At 40.4% G+C, this 23348-nt stretch overlaps 1 long non-coding RNA gene across 1 annotated transcript; it reads left to right on the top strand.

Moving 5' to 3' along the window:
• Nucleotides 1-5340: 5340 nt before the first annotated feature.
• LOC310840726 lies at nt 5341-18024 on the top strand. The gene is made up of 6 exons (XR_014562048.1): nt 5341-5486; nt 6127-6247; nt 7647-7835; nt 9778-16052; nt 17023-17771; nt 17950-18024. It is a non-coding gene; the product is annotated as an uncharacterized lncRNA (long non-coding RNA).
• The last annotated feature ends 5324 nt before the right edge of the window (nt 18025-23348 follow it).

Genomic DNA, 23348 nt, shown 5'->3' with positions numbered 1-23348 from the left:
TAAACTGCTTTGAGGGTTGTTGTTGTTTTTTCAGTCAAAATGTGCATAAATTTAATGAAAGAAACAAATAAAATTACAGCTTTTCATCTGATGCTTTTAAGGCACGGTGCAAGAATAGGCTTACACACCACCAGTTTAGGGCTTCTGGAGAATTTGGCACAGGGGGCAGAAAATGGCAGGCCAGCACTGCAGCCTGGTTTCTGCTATGGAGCATAAGTGCTGCGTGCATTCACCTCACTGAGACAACAGCAGGCCGGTGCAGGCACAAGATACGCATGTATGTGGACTGCCACGACCAAGTGCAATAAATAAGCCTCTCCAATCCCTTCCAAAAGCCCTGTGCAACTAAGAAATCATGTCTTCATTTTGCCTCATCTCAGGAATATACATCTCAATAGAAGACTCTGTCCAAAATATTCTTCCTCAAATCAGCAACAGAGGAATCAGCTGAGGAATCAACAAGGAGGATTCTGTCTTCATGCAGTTGTGTAAATCTTTTTACTCTCCGTTTTCCAAAGTTACAGATGCAAAATCCAGCAGTCTGGGACAGCATATAGATTTATTACTTGGGATTTATGTACCGGCCTGGATAAAATGCAAGCAGATCTGACTTTTGAGGGAAGCAGACAACACGGGGATTCAGTCTACAAAAGTAGGATTTGACTGTGGAAAGCATTCCTTGTGACAGACATTCATGGGAGTTAATGGCATATTTTTTTTTTCAACTTTCCAGAAGGCTTTTGGGAATCAAGCCTTTGTGAAACTTATTTTCTTAGTGATTTTAATTTTCACCTACTTCTGCACTTCCTGGTTTTGACTTGGATTGAAAGCTGAAATACCACAAAAAAGTGATTCTCACCATATTTTCTCAAGTCTGGTTTCAGTCAGGAAGTAGTGGTAATCTTACAAAGAAAGATACCTCTCTCAAGACAGCTTTAGCTCAATTTCCAGAGTTTTAAAATGGTACTGATAGGTTTTACTGAGGCTTAGATAAGCCCTGAATATTTTTAGGGTTATCCAGCCAAACACTCAGACTCTAAGTTTCATATGAATTGCCTCTGACAATTTCAGAGGAATCTGATAGCTATAAACCAATTAGCTTTATTCCCTTTAAAAATATGACAAATTACCTAAGAAAACATGAAACTTGCCTGTATATACAGGGGGAAAAATATTATAGAACTTTCCCATTTATTCATGGATAGGGTTGTAAAGTGAGGGTTATAAAGTTTACCAATCGAATGTTCTCGATTTATACTGATAGTTGGAATGGATACAACAAATGCACTCCAGACACCTAAAGTACAACCATATGCACATACAGGGGGCTTTGCCAATTTTTGCTTCATACTGCAATGCCTCGTCTGCATCAAATGCATCTCTAGGGAACCCTTCTCCACCTCGCTAACTTCCAGGAGTAACAAAGGCGTCTGTACGCACCCATTTGAAAACTGACCATTTTCTTTGTTGGACAAAAACTGGCAATTGTTTTGTTGTAAGTGACAAGAAGGGACGCAGGTGGCGCTGTGGTGTAAACCATTGAGTCTTGGGCTTGCCAATCGGAGGGTCGGCGGTTCGAATCCCCGCAACGGGGTGAGCTCCTGTTGCTCAGTCCCTGCTCCTGCCCACCTAGCAGTTTGAAAGCACGTCAAAGTACAAGTAGATAAATAGGTACCACTCCGGCAGGAAGGTAAATGGTGTTTACGTGCGATGCTCTGGTTTCGCCAGAAGCGGCTTAGTCATGCTAGCCACATGACCCGGAAAAACTGCCTGCAAACAAACACCAGCTGCCTCAGCCTGTAGAGCGAGATGAGCACCGCAACCCCAGAGTCGGTCACGACTGGACTTAACTGTCAAGGGTCCTTTACCTTTTTAAGTGACAAGAATTTGGGCACGTGCATTCCAAAGAAGTCTCCTGCATTAATTTAAACATTTAATTTTATACTGATGGTGGTCAAATGATGACGCTTAACCAGGAATGACCCCAAGGGCTTAGTGTAGGGTAATGGGCACTCCTGCATTTCACATGGCCAGCTTCCTGTAAGATCCCAGTAATGGTCTCCTGCCCGCCTTTCAACCACCAACCCCAAATTGGTTTTTGATGAAAATGCCCCCCATTTTCATTCATCTTCATTGACTTTGGTATGAACTTCCCTGTAAATATTTCTTGCATCCCTACCTGAACGTTTAGAAAGTTTGTATATATTCATTTTATTTATTTAAGACATTTCAATACTGCTTGTTGTTGTTGTTGTTGTTGTTTAGTCATTTAGTCGTGTCCGACTCTTCGTGACCCCATGGACCAGAGCATGCCAGGCACTCCTGTCTTCCACTGCCTCCCACAGTTTGGTTAAACTCATGCTGTTAGCTTTGAGAAGACTGTCCCACCATCTCGTTCTCTGTCCTCTTCTCTTTGCGCCCTCCATCTTTCCCAAAATCAGGGTCTTTTCCAGAGAGTCTTCTCTTCTCATGAGGTGGCCAAAGTATTGGAGCCTCAGCTTCAGGATCTGTCCTTCCAGTGAGCACTCAGGGCTTTTCTTCAGAATGGATTGGTTTGATCTTCTTGCAGTCCATGGGACTCTCAAGAGTCTCCTCCAGCACCATAATTCAAAAATCTAGACTGCTTATTTATTATTATTTCTAAGTGGAACACATAAAAACAATTCACAGAATACCTAATCATTGAATTGTAGATTTGGAAGGGACCACAAGGGTCATCTAGTCCAACCCCCTGCAATGCAGGAATCTTTTGCCCAGTGTTGGGCTCAAACCCATAACCCTGAGATTAAAAGTCCCATGCTCTACTGACTGAGCTATCCCAGCAGTCAAAATTAATTGCCCAAACAGGGACATGGACCCTGGACCCTCAGATTAAAAGTCTGATGCTCTACCGACTGAGCTATCCAGGCAATAAGACAATAAAAATAATCATAAAACCAAATATTACCTTAAAATGCCTGATGGAACAAGAAAGTCTTATTCTGTGGCCTGAAGTTCAGTCACGAAGGTGCCTGTCAACTCTCAGCTCCACCGTCTTGAGCCCACTAAACCAAAGGTACGGATTCTGGTACTTACAAACCATGCATCTGAGCCATGGGAAACCACCATCAAAGACTGTCCGCCAAAGCTCAGTGATAAGGTCGGGACATAATGGATCAGGCAGATATTAAGATACCTGGACCCACACAATAAAGAAAAAAATGCAGATTAAAAGCCAATTGTACTTTAGAGAGCTTTCCTACTGAGCATTTAAGCAAACATTTAAAACATTTCTGTGGTGCAGATAATTTTACAGTAGGGCAGAACATAAACCAATACCTGCTTTAAAGGTAAAGGTACCCCAATCTTGCCAGACTCTAGGGTTGTGTGCCCATCTCACTTAAGAGGCCGGGAGCCAGCGCTGTCCGCAGACACTTCCGGGTCACGTGGCCAGCGTGACAAGCTGCATCTGGCAAGCCAGCACAGCACACGGAACACCGTTTACCTTCCCGCTGGTAAGCGGTCCCTATTTATCTACTTGCACCCGGAGGTGCTTTCAAACTGCTAGGTTGGCAGGCGCTGGGACCGAATGACGGGAGCACACCCCACCGCGGGGATTCGAACCGCCGACCATGCGATCGGCAAGTCCTAGGCGCTGAGGTTTTACCCACAGCGCCACCCGCGTCCCTAATACCTGCTTTAGAAGACCCAAAATTTAAAGTTAGGTAACTACCTCAGGTCAAATAAATTAAAATCCACATAGAGAAAATGCAAAAGTCTTATTCATCATATCAGTAAATATTAAGAAACTAGTTACAGGTGGGTAGCAGTGTTGGTCTGCCGTAGTCGAAACAAAATAAAAAAATTCCTTCCAGTAGCACCTTAGAGACCAACTAAGTTTGTTATTGGTATGAGCTTTCATGTGCATGCACACGTCTTCAGATACACCTGAAGACATGTGTATGCACATGAAAGCTCATATCAATAACAAACTTAGTTGGTCTCCAAGGTGCTACTGGAAAGATTTTTTTTATTAAGAAACTAGTTATTACTAATTTCTTGGATATGTATTAACAAATTATCATTTTCCCCATTTGTCTGTCAGTCCTTCCACCAAGGGAACTAATATTGACATGAAAGTTTCGTGTAACAATCTATTTTAAATGTAAAAGTTTTTCAGTTCTAATACGTATGAAATCCAGATTCAACTTAAAAAAATTAAATTAAAAACCCACACTAATACTCTGAAATGTTTGGAAACCTTGAAAATGTTCTTCTAAATCCTTTTGATGGAAAAGGACTAGGCCTGGAATGTTTGTGCATGTGTGGAAGGAGACAACTTCTGTCATATGACTGAAAACCTTTAATTCAACAACTTGCCAGTATGTGCCAGAACTAATGACAATTGATTTACATTTGTTTCAAGTAACTGCAAAAAAAAACCCCACCATACTGGGGAGGGAATTGGCCTTACAATAAATTGTGCGCTCTCTCTGCTATGGTTTTCTGCAGAGGGCTGCACTGCCAAGTAACTGAAGTTTTCACTTCTTTTTCAACTGAGGAAGGGAAAAGGGCCCTTAGTGTCATGGCCTCTCTCACTGGTACATCTGCAGTATGTTACACCTCACCTGAACCAAAGTGAAAAAGGAAAGCTGTCTAATAGCAGGTCCTATTTACACCAGATATCAGAGAGCAGGAGAGGTGAATATGAGAGCAGTATGAGGAAATGTCAGCCTGAGCTGAGGAGGGAGGTTTGGTATGTTCGTGTAAGAGCAAAATGTCAGTCAATTCTGCTTTCTTTGCTCAGGGAACACCAGCCAAGACTGCAAAGAGGCAACTGCAATTCTTACCTAGATTGCTTTGTGAAATGCTGACATCTTCTTCCCAGCCTGTTCTTGATCCCAGCATTAAAACCTATCTACTCAGACGCTAGGAATGGGCAGGTGGAGGTATCCTGCCATCATGGTGGTTGGCCAAAGTCACCCAAAGATTTAGATTATTATAGGATGTCAACAATTGTTGAGAGGTGAGTGTCAATGATGCATGTGCCATTTGGCAAACATTAGCACCAAATCCTATTTGATGAAATAATTGATTATTATTGTGAGGGGGGTTGGTAAGGTGGTTTCAGCACTGTCTCATTGGGTCCTTTAATAATAATAATAATAATAATAATAATAATAATAATAATAATAATAATTTATTTGTACCCCGCTCTCCCCGGGATTGGTTGTAGAAAGGCATTAGTGCTGTTGTTGGGGTTTCTTAAACTGGTGAGAAACTGGGTACCGAAACAACCGGTTGCAATTGGGAGACACCAGAACAGCATGCAGGAATGTAAGTGCAATGCCTTTGTTTGTTTTCCCTGTCTCGAAGGCAATAAAATGCATTTATTTTACTCATTTGTATATAAACAGTGGGAGGAGAACGGTGATGATTCCAAACTCATCTTTTAGAGGCCGATGTTCAGCAAGAAGACTTCTCTCCTTCTACTGCCTTACGGAGAGGTTTGTTGGCATTTTAATTTTGTTTCTAGGAAAACGCCTGGCGCTCTACAGACTCTGTTTGTTCTGTCTTTCCTTTCTTTCCCCTCCACATTGCTTATCTGAATATATATGCCTGCCCTTTGCTCAGATTTATGGGTTGGGGCAGTGCTGTGTGTATTTACAGTCTCCTGACCTGAAGACCTGGAGCTGAACAAGCGAGGGAGGAAATCAGGGCCTGTTCCATAAACAGAGACAGATATGAGGGGGAGGAAGGAGGCGCTGCTAGCACTTAACATTTTTAACTTCTTGACCAAGTGAAGGAATTAGCGATTAGATTAGAGGCAAAGAAAAATGAGAAACACGGTTAAAGATCTTTTGGGGGAGTAAGAGATCTCTTTGGGATCTGGGGTGTATTCTGTGTTTCTTAAGAGAGAACAAACGCCAAGATAGCCGTAATGAACTTATTCAAGTTGTTAAAAATAAGTAAATCAAGGTATGAACAAGATTTCAAAAGTTTTAAAGGCATTTCGGTCAGAGACGCTCTTTCTTTAGCTGAAATAAAAGGAAATCTTTTAAATGCAGGCCAAGGTGGAAATGCAAGCTGTTACTGAGGCAGAGTTTGATCATTATGAATATCTTCTATTTTTCATGTTTCTTTCAGAGTTTTTTTGAGTCAAGGCTTGTTTCGGATAAGATGAGCTGAAGCTAAAAATGGGGATGTCTTCACATTGTAGGCAGCGAATGCTGAAAAAGTGACAGTGATCTGAATTTGTAAAGGAAACGTAAGTTTGAAGAGAACCTGCAATTCACGCAATTGAAATTGTCTTTTATTTTTTTGGTGCAAGGGTGGCAATTCTGCTGTAAATTATTTCCCATTACTTCAAAGGTGTCCTCATTCTATTTAAAACAAGTTGCCCTCTCTTTACAAACCTGGATAATCCGTTTAAGCTTTGCTATTTGAGAGAGTCTGCTTCTCACTCATCAGCTATGGCACATTCAAATGCATTAAATTTCAGGCTATACTTTTTACAACTACTGTGAACTAAACGCATCCTGGGTGAGTGGAAAGAATTGGTTCGTGAGGCGTTATTCGCTGCGAACCCCACACCTGGGTAGCAAAATCAGATGTTCTAGATTGGGTCTACTTTTTAATAAATGTAAGAGTTTGGTATTGTTCACACTGGTGCAAAACTGAGAAGGGCCAACTTAATAAGCAAATGGATTGCAGAGCAGGTGAGCAATGTAATGTGCAAAAAAAAACCAAAACACATTCCTCCCTGGAATTTGTTTATTTTTAAATGTTTTAGGGTCAACATTGCAGCTCCCTGCTTGCAGCGAGGCAGGCTTGCAAATCCAGGCGAGGGAGGCACTGCCTGTGAGAATTTTGGAGGCGATTACTCAGCTTCTAACCTCTTCTGCTTTATTGTTTGTGCTGTTCTCCGTTTGCCAGTCAAATAATTCTGCTGCTGGGCCCCCCCCCCTTTTTTTCGTATGGTGCATCCCGTAGCAACAGTACATTTGGCCTCAACCATTCCGAACGGAGACCCATCTCTCTATGCCAGGGGAGGAGGGAAAGCACCACAAAGAACATTGAGATGAATTACTCCATTTTATGAGCCATAAAAGTTTTATTCATCTTGACACTGAAACAGGTTTAGGCAGTGAGTTGACACGCCTTAAATAAATAAGTGGAATTAATTCCCCTGCTCTTGAAACAATAGGAGCATGCCTGTGCTGCGGGACAGCTGCCCACGTTGTTTCTCCTTGCCGCTTGATATCGGTATTATTTGTGTCTGTTTCTGCACAGCTTCCTCTGGGGTCCGCTTGATCCACTTCAGATTCTTAGCCTGTTTTATTAGAGGTTGGAAAAGGTTCAAGACCTGGTTGTACCAGCGCTCCCACCGACAGCTCAGGAACCAGTTTGGCGTCTGGTTTGTCTGTTGTTTTACTGCTGACCTTCAAATCAACTTTCACCCCTGACCCTCGGAGGCATCTATCATGACAAGAAGCTGTTTAACACAAATGGTGCCCATTTATAGGGGAAGAGAGTCCGAAAATTTCCTTTTTATGAAGAATTGGGGGGTGGGGTGCGCGTTGTGCGTTTGGAGTATTATTATTATTATTATTATTATTATTATTATTATTATTATTATTCTACCCTTCTTTTCTCAGTCACCACAGGTGAAATCCCTCCTAGCAGCTGGCTTATGAAATAATGTGAGGGGAGGCCTTAATGAGCTGAAAGCACCCTCAGCTGGAGATAAATATATGCAAATGAGATGCACAAACAAAGGCGCCTGGACAGAGAAATATCTGCAATTCCGGCAAAATGCTGCCTGCAGCTAGAAGATGAACAGCTTTGATAAAATGGTAACAGAAAGCACCTTTTTATCCCGCAGCTTGTTTTACATTGCAATAGACCATTGTCATTGTGACCCATCGGAGCTGTTTGGAGCAGGGGGGACAGGGGGGTGGGAGTCTTTAAACACTTGTTTTTAAGACATTCATGAAATATAATCAATGTGCTTATTTCGTTTTGGAAATGGGTATTTATTTTTTTTCTCGCTGGAGATGGTCAGGTTTATTTTACCTCTTCTATGAGGACACTGCATTCAATACTGTGTTGTTTTGGTATATTTCACCTGCCGGTAAATGTTGCTGCATAAGGAAGATTAATTTGTTGTTTGAGATTTTACGGGGAGAAAACTCCCAAGTGGACAGCTAGTGAGAATCAGCATTGGGACAAGAGAAGGTGTGGAGAAAACAGGCACTTTAAACGTTTGTGGGAAAAGCACCCAAACAGGCAACATTAATGAAGGCAATCACGTCTCTAAATTCAAAGACAGACATGGAACATGCTGATTTTAATAAGCTTTTAAAGGCAGTCTCTAACTTTTCAAAGGCTTCCTTTGCAATGTGATTGTTTGGGATTCATATTTTGCCAAACACATTCACCTAAATATGTTTCCAATGCATATGGTGGAAGTACCATATCTTTAAGAAAACGTGTTGGCTTAACGTCTGAACTTTTTGCAGATTTAAGGACATTCTCAGAACAGCACACTCTGCATGACTGAGCCATGTAAAGTTTAACTTCAACCCATCTATTTTTGCTTAGCAATTTTTGATATTTAAATACTCGTTGGATATAAAAATATAATTTAGAAGCTTGTAAAAAAAAAAAGGTTGCATGAATCAGTAATGTCTAAATCTAAACAAAATATACCGGTACCTAACCTTGTAAACTGATACTTTTATATGAACTTGTTCATTCAGGAATTGTCTTTCAATTTTTTGTACATAGAAAAAAAACATTTTAAAGAATTCTTATAAAGTCTGGGTGTTTGCAGCTGCTACTATGAAAGTTCCAAATTTTGGAGTCTCAAATCATTCCCCCCACCAGACACACATTTAGTTATCTATTTGGGAGAGCTTCAATTTTTTTAATACAATCATATAGATACAGATGGAAATAAGTATTTCCATGTGCCTGTGTACACATGTATGTAATATTTTCATAGCATACAATGCTCTTTTATTAATCCTAGTTTGTGTGTCTTTGGAGCCTCAAGAGTTAAACGAAGCCTGCGTGTATTAAAGAGGATTTCTCCTCCCACCCAGGTTTGAAGCTGTTTCATTATTACATTCAGTTGCTGTTGTTTAGAAAGGGCAAACAGCATCTTAGGCACAGAACGATGAAATTACAGCTGAGATTTAGGTTAGCAAAAGCAGCCTTCCGCAGGCTTTTATGATTCATTATTTCCCATTAAATACAGTATTAGAAATGTACACCAGATAGCTCATGGTTGCTGCTCTCAGAGCACATTATCTATATTACACAGGCCTGGGGAGCAGAATTAGAAAACTTTTGGGGAATGAGCAATATGTGTTTGCTGATAGAAGTACCATATGGCTCATCTTCATCAATTGCTTTCATTGCGACTCGGATGCTGAAGAAATTAAAGTTTTATTTGATGTGGCACAGCTTAATGAACTGTCTTCTGTTAGGAAAATTGAATATGTTTCCTGTTATTTGAGTGCAGAGCCCTCATGGTTCGCGGCTGATGAGGGATGCATTATGTATTGTTTATTTAGCATTTTAAAAACAAAAGAAAAATCCTGAAGAAAAAATGGTTTTGCATTGAAGTTATATTTTCAATTTTTTATCCGTGTATTGCTTTACCTCATCCTCACATTCAATTTATTTTCTGCTTATTGTTTAAATGCCAGAATGATTGTATGTTTTAAAAAGGTATTTGATATGCAGTGTATATTCTATATCTTGTCTAATTCCCACATTATCATTTTTAAGAAATATAGAATCACCATCAATAAGAAGGAAACACATCTTATCAGTTTGATTTGCTTAACTTTTGATGACGCTGTTTCCATCCCGCCACCACTGAGGAGTTTTAAATGCTTCAGCAGTTTGTGTTGAGATCTGGTTTCTGTGAACATAAATGCCAAAAATGGGACAAAGGAAAAATCTATATGACTGTCCCCAGAACTCTGAAAATGTCTGAACATTTTCTAAAGGAGACATCTGTGGATTGCAAGACATTGTTATAAAGTTGCACCAAGTTGTTAATGGCAACATGGTCAAAATGGTAAGGGAATATAATGAAAATGTGAACTATTATCCAATGGTCTCTTTCCATTCAGGTTAATTAAGTTCCAGCAACAGAGATGAATTTGGCATAAAAACTGTAAATATAAGATGTTTAAAATGATGAGAAGCAATCAAACACAAAAGATAACGTTTGACATTTGTAGCAAAGTTGTATATTACGGTAGTTAAGTCACTAATTAGTGGTTCAACACAGACATGTTTTAATTTGGGGGGGGGGGGGAGAGGCATTTGAATAACTGGAAATTTTCCAAGGTCTTTGAGAGTCAGCTTTGATCAAAGAAAAGGAACCCCCCTCCTTCTCCTAAAGCTTTTCTGTACTTGCATATCAACCATAAATAAATAAACTTTAAAAATAAAAACGTTTAGATGAGCCCATTTTTCCACATCTCGCAACACTCAAGAGTTATTTTTCCAAATGTAAAAAGCTATTTGTCACTTGCCTCTTCCGGTTTTTAATTATTTATTTTATTTTTGATGGGATCTGGCAAATACTACCATTATACAAATTCTGTTGGAATCCAAATACTATCCATTAAAAGAACACTTTCTGTTATGTTTATAGTATTTGTGCCAAAACTTGCAGCTTTTGCTCAGGAAAACTTTTACGACTGACATCACAAGGCAGTTCATATGAGGAGTGTCTTTGTCTTTTGCTGAATAGCTGTTGGGCAATTCCAGGATACTACATAGAAACCTGTCTTGGAGAAGAAATGGTGAAAAGTGATATCCTCCTTTGTTTTTCGTTCTACACTTGCCATCTTTAAGCAGTCACAACTGTCTTTCCCTGTGATCTAGAATTAACTAAATTGCAATGAAACAGACGCAAACATGCAGAGCAAGCGCAGCTGAAGGCACACAAAAGTTTGGTTTAAAACAGTGGCGTTTCTTAGTGAAGAAGATGGTGCATTTTATGAAACAGTCTTCCATGACAGGCACCTCCTTTGAGGAACACCATTATGCATTGTTATCAGCGTGGTGTAATTTGACTGTTGACAAAGTATCTGTGGCAGTGAGAATGAAAGCAGTTAGAAGTGTGTCGGATTGTAATCAAAAAGATGCTTAGCTGTGCAACACTGCTTCTTGAGCAGATTTGAATCAACATTGCCTTGAGGGGACATGCACATACAAAAAAAAAAAGTCCATTAATTTTTAGTGAGAAAATTAGAGTGGCACTTGATGAAGTGAAATTTGACATGCGTTAATTGCTCCACAGCTCTTCTAATTAGAGATTTTCAAATTCTTTTACTCCTGTCAAAGTGATGCCACATTGTCTTAGTGGACAAAGAGTAAAATTGCAAATTGGGTGGATCAACACGGAGTAATAGACTTGCTTGTGCTTTATTTTGCTAATGTCAGGATTTGAATTTTGTGGCTCTGCTTACAAAAGTGAGGCAGGAAACTAACAGAGAAAAGAGCATTTTATTGCAACACTGTGTTACTGTACAATAAAACAACTTTCAGTTGCTGTCTCATCAAACCTGAACGGAAAAGGAAAAATACAATGTACTGAATTTTGAACTGCACATTCTTAGCCTAATTCACAGCTTAGTAAATATGAATTGCTGCTATATTGAACTTAACACAGTTATACCTGATGTAAGTTCCAGTATTCTCTTCAGCTGGGCTGTGGATCAGGCTGCTAATAGCTTATCTTAAGCCATATGACCTCTTCAATTCGATTTTTGTCTGTATTAAAACAAATAGGGAAGTGCAGGGACGCATTGGTTCTTAATGTACATTTTAAATATGCAGTTTAATAACTGAATACAAACAAGAATTCAGTGAAATTCGCATTTTCTCTAGGGCAGAAACACAAGTAAGCTGAACCATGCCTCTGGTATTATCTTGTGAAATAGTAAATGTACAGTATTGCAAATGCAAAATGGATCTTAAAGGGTGATTTTAAAGCTGCTGCTCTTTGCTAGCCCTTGAACCCTTTCTTAATTCATTAACTTATTGAATTTTTTTTTTCAATTTTCCATTTTCGTGCAATAACAATATTAATGCTGGGGCCAAGGCTTGATTGGAGCTAAATTACTTGTTACCTGCTGGCATTTATTTATATGGCATTGAATTATAAAGCTTTGCTATTGTCATGCCTTGGGCGAATTGTTTATGACACCAGTAATAGGAGTAATTGTTATTGTTGAAATTACCTGTCAGCTCCCCATAGCAGTGGCCCTTGTCCCACTGACAAATAGTGACAGGGGAGAGGGATCCTCCACGCGTCGTCCTGATGACTTCTCCTCTGATAATAAGGAGTGCAGGGCCTCTGATAATTTGCCTGTCACTGCTGAGTGTGGCTTAGAGAGAGTTGGCCAAATTGTTGTCATTCACTTTGACAAAGACAGCAAAATGCTCTTGAGCAGGAGGGAGGTTTATCAAAATAAATGAAATTGCTTACACATCCTTTGTTTAGATTCCACCCCCTTCCCAGTGGCTTTGTATGAGCCTTTTAAAATGGCAATACATTTCTTATCATGGCTACTCGAATCCCCTGCATGGCACAGAAGAAGCCTTTGGCGACTTGCTGTCCGCTAAGCAAGAAATATTCTCAAAAGCCGAATCCACGCAGAATGGTTAGTTACACTGAGCTCAATAATTATAAGCAAAATGTTTGGTTCTTTTAAACCAGCTGTTTGTTTGTTGTTGCATGTTGTCATGTGTGTGTTTATCCCCATACCCTCCGTTTTTGGGGTTTTTTTTATATAACTTCAGGCAAAAAGCTCATAAACAGATTACCGCTTTTAACACTGAAATTGCAGTGATGCTCAGCTTCTGCCTCCTTAAATCATGATGTGTGCCTCGGAAACCGGGACTCCATGTGATTCCTGCACAGAAATTAGTACGTCCTCTAGAGGAAAAGCTTTAGCATCTTAATAAGCAAGGACTGTTTTCAGTCACAGGGAATTGGTGCTCACAAGGAATGCGAAGAAGCAAGGCAGCTTTGCTGTGCAGCGAAGACTTTTGCTTTCCTTAAATGCTCTGCCTGACCAGTGGAATTGGGATGATGTGGGCTGCAGAGAATGGTCATATCTGTCAGATGTTTTTAACCAATTGGATTGTGCTATTACTGAGAAGTGTTCTCTGATTTCTTCAACACATTTGCCAGCTTATAGCTGCCAAAGCTGATTGTACATTTACGATGTTCCAAACAGGATATCCTTATAAACTCCCTCTCGGTCCAGTTGAAGGGATGAGGCCGATTCCTTCTTTTAACCCATTGTTCTGTGATAGCAATAATTACCTGTATCTTGGTCTCCGTCAGCTGGCAAGATCAGTACACTTTGCCTTGAGGGCTCCTTAAACTTGTCCTTATCTGATGAGGAAAAGCTATTTAACAAGTCACTGTTGTTGCATAATTTCCTTGGCTCTCACAATCTGGTTTTGTGGATGTAAATATCTGCAGATGAGAGCTGACTCTACACAGCTGGGACAGGCATTTGTTTACACGGATGCTGTTTCTTCTGAAATCAGGTTTGAATCCTGAGAGAACTTGTGGGTGTGATGTTAATCCACTTCACATGGCTCAAGGGGGGATAACCACACAAGGAAACAAAATGTTTGATCCACAAACCAGTTAAACCCCCCTGCTTGGATTTTGGCCTGTCAATAGCAAAGCCTTAAACTGTCTATTCCAGAAAATGGTCTCATTGGAGTAAAAAAAGGAGAGCTCCAAAAGTAAGTGTTTTATATATGCCAATTAGCTGTAGAGGATTTTCTTGAGAGTCCTGTGGACATTAGCAGGACTAAATCCACCTAAATCTAAATATTAACTGGTTATATATTAGGCTGCTTGATAGACATTCTGAGGAAAAAAATAATTTTAGCAAAATTATCAGGTACATTGATTTTTACCCTCAAAATGAGCATAGTGAGTTAAAAGCAGACAACATTCATTTAAGTGGAGAAATATTGTGATTTGTACATAAGCTTTAAAAAACATGAAACATCCTACATTTGATTAAAAACACTTTCTTTAAAAAAATTACAGATATTCGAGGATCAATATTTTAAAGATTGCTGTTTCACTTCATGTAATGAAGAGGATATATCCTTAAAGTGCTGAAAGACTAATAAAGCCCAAGATTCAGGTAGCTGGTTGTTGTTGTTGTTGCATAGTATAATCCGGAGGCGGGGGCTAGTTGAGAGCAACATATGTAGTCCCAAGAGGAAAAATACAATGGAAGATGAAGATATATATTTAAAAACTTGACATATTTCATTGTTTCACTTATCTGTACCAGTTGATGTATTCTTTTATTAGGTTTCCTAGAAATCTGGGGCATTTATTTTTTCTCCCTAAAATCACAATACATCTTAAATGGATTGCATTATTCCAGCTCACTTTGACGTGCACTTATTAACTGTACTTTTATTTTTATCTCTCCTCTCCCCCACCACATCTTCCCTCTCCCTGCCCCTCCAGCAAGCACTGAACTATATATAATTGCATGTGGAAATGCAAATGTAAACTTTTAAACATTAAAAATTGGCTATGAAGGTGTATTATTAAAGTGAAAGAGCAGCAAATCCATTCCTTTTTCCTTCCATGAGGGATCTTCCATCCTTGTCAAGGGAGATTGGACGAATCACTTTTACTGTTCTAAATAAGGCAATGCAATGTTAAGGAAAACGTCAGAAACAAATCTCTCCGGATTAAAGTAACATTTCTGCATCATGTCAGCCTCAATAGCCATGCTTAATTTTTTGCATAAATTTGGTGAGCTATTCCTTGCTTAATGTTCAACATATAAACAAGCAACAATTATTATTATATGTTTAAGATTGCTGTGGATGATAATACACACTGAGCATTGTTGTTTTTCTAACCTTGTGTTATTTTTCAGGATGCATTTTGTTATAGGCTATAAATAAACTGTAAACTATACAATAACCCATAAAAGAAACTTTATGTAATTTAATATGAATGTGCAGCTTAGGGAGGAAAGGAGGGGGATGATAAGTCCCCCCCCCCCCAAGTTACTCCCATGTTATTTTTTTGAATAAACTGGATTAACTGTACTTAGAACAGCAGATAAGGAACATATTTCTGTTGGCTGAAAACATTCTTGAGGATTTACACAATCATTGCAATGCGTTTATGATTTTGGAGCTGCGTTTTCATATTTATGGAGTATGGAGCACACATATAATAAAGAACATTCACCTACCAAAATCTGGAATAAGAAGTTCATAAATTAAAAAAACGTAAAATTACATTTTAAAAAGAGCTCCCTCCCTTCCCCCTTGAATCCATGCTGAGAGCACCTGCTCTAACTCCTGATTTGTTGTAACCTAAATCTTCTACAGAAGTACAGACTCTAAAACATCAGGCTTGCAAAATTATAGATAATAGTAAAAGCAAATGGCAAACAAAATATAAGGTTAACTCTTTTAAGCAAATGGGTTTCAGTGGGCAATTCTCTCCCCCCCCCCCCCAGCCCTGCTGCCCTAAAAAATGAGAGGTTTTTTAAAATAAAAAATAAAAAAAGAATTTAGACAAATTTGCCTCTTAACCTTTAAAGATTTTCTGCCTATGCCTGTATGTCCTTTATTGCATTAATTTTTTATTTAAATTACACCATTAACTGGATATGAATTTATCAAGAATACATATATTGATTTATAAAACACTATCATTAATTATTATAATAGCTAGATGTGGCTGGTATTACAAAGCCATTTAAAGGTTTTTAATATAACTCGGACATACATAGATAGATAGACATTATGGACAAGACTACAATTTAAACTGGCTACCAACAGTTAATGAAATCCATGATTTATATTCTGCTTGAGAGACTGATTAGGTTGTTGCTTTGTAAAACTATTTACTTTTGTGTCATTTTTCAAAGAACGTCTCATTTTAAAAAAGAAGAAGCCAAATAAAATATCATCCCAAATTCACCCAATAGTGGTTTAAATGCTGGGAATATTTTATAATAGGAGTTTGGGTATGTATCATACATGCACATTCCAATTTTAGTGTTCTGTACAATTTCACATGCTCCTCTGCTGAAACAATTTTCTCTTTGGTTTTAAGAGATTATCACATGTATTTTACTCTGTAAAGTGCCCTGCTGGTAAAGATTTCCTAGGGTATACAGAGATATAAATATAGATATAATTTAAAATTGTGGAAAAAAATGGGACTTACCCAAATGCTGCATAACAGACACTCACAGAAAAGAGTTTGAATTAAATTGCAATCTGAAACAAAGAGGAGGGGAGGCACAAATAAGGAATGATCTAAAGAAGGCCAAAACATAGAAGACTTTCATATTTCTGACAGTGCGCTAGTCAGTTATGCAGCAAAGCTTTACATCTTTTCATTTTCAGTGTTTCTGAGCTGCTTGGTCGCATGAGTCTCTGTATATGAAACACTCCTTTCTGAAAAAACGTGTGTTACCGGTGGTATACTGTGCTTTTGCCGTCAGCTAAGCAAACCTAAAAGCTATCTGAGGAGATTATCTTCATCTGATGAGTCTAACAATTGTCAGCCATCCCTTAGGGTTAGCCAATAGGCTCTTTTCAGGCTATCCTATGTATTAACCATTCTGATGCTGAAATGTTTTTTTAATATATATTTATGGCATTTGGCCTTTCCCCAGGCATGGTGTGTTGGTTTATATGTATACAGAACCCAGTTAAGTTAAAAGACTACTTCCTTGCTTATGTCTTCAGCCATCATGCGACTTAGGCATATGCCCTGAGTGTTTTAATGAACCAGCCAGAAGCTCAACTCTCTCCAAATTATCTGATCTTAAATAAAATGTGAACTCTTACAACTTGGTTCTTTTCTTTCCAGTTGATATATTAATCCATAGCCTCCTGTGTAACAACCTTATGAAACATATTGCTATTAGATTTTTAAAGAAGTTATTTCAAGATGGTGGCTCATCTTTCATCTGTATCCATATTTAGAGAAAACCTTCTTGGTTCTGGAAAACTGCTGATTGCAATGCAACAGGATAGAGCACATTGGGCATGTGGCTATCCACAGGGGGCTGCTGGGTCATGTGGAGGACCTCCTATACATGTACTGCTGGCTGAGTTATACAAGGAACACCCAGTCCAGGATGATAACATCGTAATTGTGGTTGCTGTGAACTGGCCACAATGTGGACTGGCTGACTCACTTCTCATTACTGTCAGCCCCTGGTCAGTATAAAAGGCTTCCCAGCCTCCACTCGTCCTACAACAATGAGTGTCGAGCTGTGCCTTACTACCGACATGGACTGCAACACATGTGTTGCGGTTGTACCACTGTGCACATCACCAGGCCTTCTGGGCACAAGAACCTAGGCTGCCTCACCCTTGCCTTTCGGTAGCTGGCCAAGAATGACATGGCACATCCATGCGCGAAGCTAGGATTTATGTTATGGAAAGCAGGACACCCACCTGTCATCATCCTCTGTCTAGCAAATTCAGAATGAAATGTCTGAACAACACTTGTTTTAAATTACTCTCTTTTGACACCCCCACACCCCCCACCAAGCGCTCAGAAAAATCTGTCAAAACCTTTCTACAACTTCTACTTTTAGTTAAGTGTTTTTATTTATTGACTTGGGGGGGGGACAGCAAACCCCCTGCCCATGGGCACATCATAGTTTTGGTCTGATAACAGGGATCTCCCCATCTCCAGGCTCAGCAACACTGGTGTGCTGGAACCAGTGGCATAGCGTGGGTTGTCAGCACCCGGGGCAAGGCAACTAATTTGCGCCCCTAACCCGTGGATTTTAGCACTGATTTTAGCACTGTGAGTGCGAGTGTGCCCCCCTCCCAGATGTTGCGCCCAGTGCGGCCGCCCCCCCCCCTGCACCACCCACGCTACGCCACTGGCTGGAACAGCATTGCAACCAAGTAACTTGTTTAATCAGGTGACAACCTATATCGCATTAAATAAATGCTAAAGTTCTAAAATAAAAGTCATCTTTAACTGAAAGAGATCCTGTCCCAGATGTCACAGGTCCCCTATTTTCAAGAGGGGAACATCACACTTCATGGTATATCCATATAACAGAAAATGGCAAGAAAGACAGACCATGGAAAAATGGTGCGCATCAAAAAATATGTAGCTCTCACTCTGTATATTCCTTGTAATTTGAAGGTGTTGGTTCTTGGATGTTGTAGAAAATACATTTTAGGTGCAAAATAATTAATTTATCTAGTAATTCCTTTACACTCTCTAAAGGTATCTGCAAAGTACTCTTTAAAATGAGATTTAATCAAAGGAATCAACCAAAGTCTCTAGAATTATTTTCAAATGAATCAAATGAGCAGATAGAAGCTAGAAAGTTGAGATGGATTGTGTAAAAGGGTTGTTTTTACCAAATGGACTGTGGAGTTTCCTGAAATATCCCATACCTTTAATGTAATAAAATACTCAAATGTTTCATACTTTTTAACACTGAGTTTGTGTGATTCATCTAGGATGTCTTTTCTTATGTGCATTTATTTCTTATTTGGGATCATCTATCATTCAGCATCCTGGACACAACGTAACAATAATTATATATTACTTTTTGCCTTCAGGATCTGCAACCTTTTTCCCAATATTCTTAACATGGAAGCAAATCCAGCTAACATCAGTGAAACATGCTTCAGACTGAATGAGCCTGTGACCACAGCTTTAGGACAAATGTCTTCAAACTTCTAAATGCAGAACACTTTCCTTAAAAACATGTCTTGAGATTTGGGGTAATGGTACACAGAGACTACCAAAGCCCTCCCCACCTGGATGAACGGTCTTGTGGTTTTAGGATTGGGCTACCCAGACTTCAGAAAAGGTCTTCAGCCATTGCAGGCCATGGACCAAACATTCACTTCTGCTGATCTGCATTTAGTGTTTCCGTAGGTGAATAATTCAACAACCAAGCAGACAGCTGCTGATCACCAAGATATATCTCGCAACATGATGCAATTTATGCACAACTCGAATTGTAAGGGACCTTGATGGCCATGTAGCAGAGCCCTCTGTTAAATACAGGATCTCTATTGGAACACAGTGAACTTGTTCACTCATGTTAACTGTGGCCATGCCTGTACCACATAGGAAAGTAAAGGTAAAGTAAAGGTAAAGGGACCCCTGACCATTAGGTCCAGTCGTGGCCGACTCTGGGGTTGCGGCGCTCATCTCGCTTTATTGGCCGAGGGAGCCAGTGTACAGCTTCCTGGTCATGTGGCCAGCATGACTAAGCCGCTTCTGGCGAACCAGAGCAGTGCACGGAAACGCCGTTTACCTTCCCGCCGGAGCGGTACCTATTTATCTACTTGCACTTTGACGTGCTTTCAAACTGCTAGGTTGGCAGGAGCAGGGACCGAAAAACGGGAGCTCACCCCGTCATTGCGGGGATTCAAACCACCGACCTTCTGATCGGCAAGTCCTAGGCTCTGTGGTTTAACCCACAGCGCCACCCGCATCCCTTCACATAGGAAAGTACTGGTGTAAATTGGGCTACATGCAAGTGCACAAGGCACTGGCCGCTTTATGGCCCTGGCAGGCAGAAGAAGTGCATTCTCACCATACAAATTGCTATTGGCTTCAGCCGGTGATGCAGCCCAGTTTCCATAATTGTAGCTGGTCTGGATCATACTGGGGTGGGGAGCTTGTGTGTGGGAACTTGCTTCCACTATGTTCTAATGGGGAGATTATGCATTCTTAAGTGTCTGATTTAGTCCATTCAAACCTTATGCCTCTGATCACAGCTACCTGATGGTATATTTACACAGGCTATAAAAGTACTAGCTTGATAGACTTAGCTGCTGCCCTGATCATTTCTTTCTTTCTTGCCCAACACCTTAGTCTCTTTCCCCTGTTTGTGACCTGCACTTTTTTCTGGACCAGACACAGGCAGGTTGAGAGGTAATAAGAACCAGATGGACATAGTACAGAAATTGCCCAAATGTGTATGAGAATGTGGGGAGCTGTCAGGCATGGAGAGAGGCTGGAATTTTTCAGCAATAAAATGGGATTTATCACCCACTCTACCACAGTCATTGCCGACAACCGTTTACCTTGACAGGAATCCCATACCAATAGGCCACTCTGATGCAGATTTTTTTTCCTCCCAAAGAGTGATGATTGGTATTTGTTCTAAGGCTCAAATAGCCTGCACTGAAGGTGAAGCATTAGGCCAAAGTCCTGTATTCCCTACTGAGGCAAATGGACCTGCTAAAATAAGTTCCTTCCACAAGAGCTGTGTAATTGAAACCAGAGTGAGAGAATTTGATAAATGGCTTGACCCTGAAGGAATGTTAAGGTCATAAATTTTCATTGCGTTCCCTTCCACACACACCCCCTTTATTTTTTTAATATATTGATTATAGTTAGTATTTGTCTCAGGATTTTTCAACAAGCTTTCAGATCATCAGACATTGTCCAAAAGCAGTGCTGCATGGGAAGTGAAGGGTGGGAGGTTAAACAACAATTTTAAAAGCTTCAGGTCGTTCTTTACCCTTTGCTTTTGCAAGGAAGGACAAGGACACCCAGCCCAGTGGTAATGACAGTCGTCATCCTTGTATTACATTAATTAATGCCATGGAATAGGGCTGCAGAAAATGCAATTCAACATAATAATGAATATTATATTTTCACAAATTGTGGTGAACTTTACGAATGCACAGGGCAAAAAAAATTAAAAGGTTTGCATATCATTTGCAATAATCTGAATTTGTTTTGATGTCTTATCAAGAGTGGCAATAATTTCATTTTAATCTAAAAAAAAAAGCTATGGTTCTGGGTATTTGTTGCATAAAATACACATATGTTTTAGATTTTAAAAAGGTAAAAAAAAACAAGAAAGGATTCACGAGGTGGGGGAGAGAAAAGGAAGGAAGCAGAACACACACCAGCAGCTTTCTTACATCTGCCACTATCACTAAGGCTGAAATTATACATGCATTTTAAAGTGCTTTAATTATCACTCAGAAATCTTCCCCCACTTCATTTAATGTGCATTATAACAATTCACCAGTTATGTTACTCCTGATTTAAATATCTCACCCACCCTGCAAGGTCAACCCCCCACTTGCCTATCCTGAAGGCTGCCTGCTATCCCACCTTCCGCCTGCAAATCATGGTAACACGATCCATTCTACCCCTGTGACAACTCTCCTGAAATCCCAGAAATATTCCCTTTGCTCATCCCATTGCCATGTACTCCACTATTCTCCCTACTCCACAATGAAACTGACATAAGGGAAGGAGAGGGAAGCCTTATGAGTTCCACTGGTGCTCATGATTGATTGATTGATTGATTGATTGATTGATTGATTGATGCTGTGCCCACCATGCTGGTACACACACATGTCCCTTTGAAGGAAAACAACAGCAAAAGCTCCCTTTCCCCTCCTCACAGCCGCAGCAATGGCGGAAAGGAAAGGAGTAGTAAAACTGCATTGAAGCTGCTTTCTCCTGAACTGGTCAATTTCAGCAGGAACCACAGGATGAAGACAGCTTGGGGACATCTGCGTTGGTGATGCTGACAAAGTATTTTCCTCCTGCTTCCATACAGGGGAAAAAAGGCTTTTCCAAATGTGTACAGTTCTATGGGAGGTGGGGAGAGTGATGGGTGGAGGACTGAAAATGCACTTCAGATGGAATGCTCTGGTCAGAGGTCTATTTAAGAACATGAGGCAAGTGAATTTGGAATAACAGAATACCTACACACCCAGTGGGAGAAAGACTTTTTTAAAAAGTGACATGCTTTAATTTTAATGAAATCCGTCATATAAAACAAGTTAAAATAATAGCTGCAGAGCATAATCTGTTACTACGATTATGCTTCATAGTTCATTTCCTTTTTATGTTTGTGGGTATACCTGGAGGTAATGTAGACACCTACATTATAATGCAGTATAATGCAGTATAATGGACACGAGTGGCGCTGTGGTCTAAACCACTGAGCTTCTCGGGCTTGCCGATCGGAAGGTCGGAGGTTCGAATCCCCACAACAGGGTGAGCTCCCGTTGCTTGGTCCCTGCTCCTGCCAACCTAGCAATTCGAAAGCACACCTGTGCAAGTAGATAAATAGGTACCGCTCCGGCGGGAAGGTAAACGGTGTTTCCATGTGCTGCTCTGGTTCGCCAGAAGCGGCTTAGTCATGCTGGCCACATGGCCCAGAAAAACTGTCTGCGGACAAACGTCGGCTCCCTCGGCCTGTAAAGCGAGATGAGCGCCACAACTCCAGAGTCGTTTGCGACTGGACTTAACTGTCAGGGGCCCTTTACCTTTACTTGTTTACGTTATAATGTAGACACCCCGTTAAATCTAACAGGGATGCTATTTTCTTGAATTAACTCTAAGGGGTACAGTGGTGCCTCGCAAGACGAAAATAATCCGTTCCGCTCTCTTCATCTAGCGGTGTTTTCGTCTTGCGAAGCAACCCTATTAGCGGCTTAGCGGATTAGCGCTATTAGCGGCTTAGCAGCTATTAAAGGCTTAGCGGCTTAGCGGCTAAAAGGCTATTAGCGGCTTAGAAAAAGAGGGGGAAGCAAAAAAAATCGCAAGACTCGCAAGACGTTTTCGTCTTGCGAAGCAAGCCCATAGGGAAATTCGTCTTGCGAAGTGCATCGAAAAACAGAAAACCCTTTTGTCTAGCGGGTTTTTCGTCTTGCGAGGCATTCGTCTTGCGGGGCACCACTGTATGTCCAATGGTTGTGTAAGGAGAAGACAGCTCACACAATCTCTCTCCTCCCTGAGCCCCCAACTCACATTCCTCCACACAGACAAAATGTTCCGCATAGAAACTAGTGAAGCAGAACTTTACTTACGGAATACATTTCTATCTTGCTTCTCCATGGCTCAAGATGGTGTAAGAAAAGAGCATAGCACTTACTTCTCATGCAAAAGGCTGCAGGTTCACTCCAGGTGAAACACTGGGCAGCCTCTGACATTCAGTGTTGATGATGCTGAGCAAGGTAGACCAATGGTTTGGCTTGATATGAGGCGCTTTCCTATGTTGCAAACCTGAAGGCATCATGTGCACTTCAGAGCTCTTGAACCCAGAAAGAAATATATTTTAAAAAATTTAAAAAATGTCCAATAGCACCTTGTTGTTTAGTCATTTAGTCGTGTCTGACTCTTCGTGACCCCCTGGACCAGAGCACGCCAGGCACTCCTGTCTTCCACTGCCTCCCGCAGTTTGGTCAAACTCATGTTGGTAGCTTCGAGAACACTATCCAAGCATCTCGTCCTCCATCGTCCCCTTCTCCTTGTGCCCTCCATCTTTCCCAACATCAGGGTCTTT

Source organism: Podarcis gaigeae (genome assembly GCF_964106915.1).
Source record: "Podarcis gaigeae genome assembly, chromosome: 3".
NCBI classification, from domain to species: Eukaryota; Metazoa; Chordata; class Lepidosauria; order Squamata; family Lacertidae; genus Podarcis; species Podarcis gaigeae.
This window is presented reverse-complemented; position numbering and strand designations above follow the sequence as displayed.